This window comes from Cryptomeria japonica, unplaced genomic scaffold (assembly GCF_030272615.1).
Source record: "Cryptomeria japonica unplaced genomic scaffold, Sugi_1.0 HiC_scaffold_35, whole genome shotgun sequence".
Lineage (NCBI taxonomy): Eukaryota > Viridiplantae > Streptophyta > Pinopsida > Cupressales > Cupressaceae > Cryptomeria > Cryptomeria japonica.
Genome location: NW_026728857.1, coordinates 1 through 2,500, shown reverse-complemented (window position 1 = coordinate 2,500; position 2,500 = coordinate 1).

The window sequence follows — 2,500 nt, the reverse complement described above, 5'->3', positions numbered from 1 at the left end:
CCCCCTCTACCCTCTGTCGAAACACTCGGCATTGCTGCTCCCTAAGGTGAGCTTCTCCTCATAGGCAATTCCGCTCTTATCCGGTCACGTTTGTGTGCCCGAATTTCGCAAGGCAACCTCCATGGGACATGGAAAAGACTCGAGAAGAGAGCTCGCTCACGGGAGAGAGAAGCCAAGGAGACCACGAGAGTGCTGAGAGTGGGACAGCGCTGAATAGGCGGGAGAAGCCTGCGCGTATAAACGGAGATATATATCCAATTGCAACGAAGGAACGTGCCAAAGATCGAGAACAATGGCAGAAATGCTAGTAACGTGCACTTCGGGACCAACGCATCACCGGAAGACAACCGCCAAACATCGAAAGAGTCGCGATGCTCCGCAACCTACGTGCAAAGCGGTCGCACACCGGGTAAGGGAGTGAGAGCCCCAAACATAGCTGGGCGAGGCGCTCACTCCGCTCTTTAATATCTCGTTAATACCGCCAAGGAAATGGCACAAGCACACACACACAAGCATCCTCGGAAGAGGACAGTTCGAGTGACAGGTCAAATCCAAGAGTTCCGAAGACTACCTCCAGGAACAATCGGGAACAAGACCGATTACAAGTCGTCGAGTCTGTTACTGGGCGAACACGAGATGCGCACAGGAAATCGATCAGCCCTCACAATGGCCCAAGGCCAGAGATCGGACTGCTACGATTTACCCCAACAATCATCGTGCCACTCTTCGCAGAGAGGTGATAGACGCCAACGAGCCCGCGCATAGCAATCGAGGTGTAAAAAGGGCGTTGAAGGCAGGAAGCCTGGACGAAAGAGGCTACGAGGTCACCTCGAAGCGGTCTAAGAATCGGGCGCACTTGGGGCGACTACCAGTGCCAACCCCTTATCCCGCGGTGCGTCCGACACACAGAAATTTCCAAGGCGGCCAAGGAGCCTCCCCGCATAGCAATCGGGGTGTGAGGTTACGGATGCAGCATTGATAGCAATCGAGGTGTGAGGCGAAGGATGCAGAAGTGAGAGCCGAGGGATGTAGCAGAGATAGCAATCGGGGTGTGTGATGCAGAAGAGATAGCAATCGAGGTGTGCGGTGGGAAGGGCCCAGCAGCCAGAATGCATGAAGCGACGGATGAAGCAGTGATGACAACCGGGCTGTGAGGAGAGGAGGGATGCAGCCAAGAAAGCAATCAGGGCTCGAGGCAAGGGATGCATCAAGGATAGCAATCATGTTGTGAGGCGAGATTCCAAAGGCTAAACGTGAGAGGCTGCAGGGTCGACTCAGAGAGGTCTATGCATGTGAGAGGCTGAAAGCAAGGTCGACTCGGAGCGGTCTATGCATCGGGCGCGCTTGGGGCGACTACCAGTGCCAACCCCTTATCCCGCGACGCGTCCGACAAAGAGAACGTTCCAAGGCGGCAGAGGAGGTTACCAGCCGAAGGATGCAGTAGCAATAACAGGTATAGTTCCGCGGCGGCCGAGAAGACTCACCGCATAGGAATCGGGATGCGAGGCGAGGGATGCGGCGGGAAGGCCCCGACGGCTAAACGGAAGAGGCTGCAGGGCCGCCTCGGAATGGTCCAAGCATCGGATGCGATTGGGACGACTACCAGTGCCAACCCCTTATCCCGCGATGCGTCCGATACACAGATAGTTCCAAGGCGGCCGAGGAGCCTCACCGCATATCAATCGGGGTGCGAGGCGAGGGATGGGGCGGGAAGGCCCCAACGGCTAGACGGAAGAGGCTTCAGGGCCACCTCGGAATGGTCCAAGCATCGGACGCGCTTGGGGCGACTGCCAGTGCCAACCCCTTATCCCGCGATGCGTCCGATACACAGATGGTTCCAAGGCGGCCGAGGAGCCTCACCGCATAGCAATCGGGGGTGCGAGGCGAGGGATGGGGCGGGAAGGCCCCAACGGCTAGACGGAAGAGGCTTCAGGGCCGCCTAGGAATGGTCCAAGCATCGGACACGCTTGGGGCGACTACCAGTGACAGCCCCCTATCCCGCGATGCGTCCGATACGAAGATGGTTCCAAGGCGGCCGAGGAGCCTCACCGCATAGCAATCGGGGTGCGAGGTGGGGGATGCGGCGAGATGGCCCCAACGGCTAGACGGAAGAGGCCACAGGGCCGCGTCGGAATAGTCCAAGCATCGGACGCGCTTGGGGCGACTACCAGTGACAACCCCTTATCCCGCGATGCGTCCGATACGAAGATAGTTCCAAGGCGGCCGAGGAGCCTCACCGCATAGCAATCGGGGTGCGAGGTGGGGGATGCGGCGAGATGGCCCCAACGGCTAGACGGAAGAGGCTGCAGGGCCGCCTCGGAATAGTCCAAGCATCGGACGCGCTTGGGGCCACTACCAGTGACAACCCCTTATCCCGCAATGCGTCCGATACGAAGATAGTTCCAAGGCGGCCGAAGAGCCTCACCGCATAGCAATCGGGGTGCGAGGTGGGGGATGCGGCGAGATGGCCCCAACGGCTAGACGGAAGAGGCCACAGGGC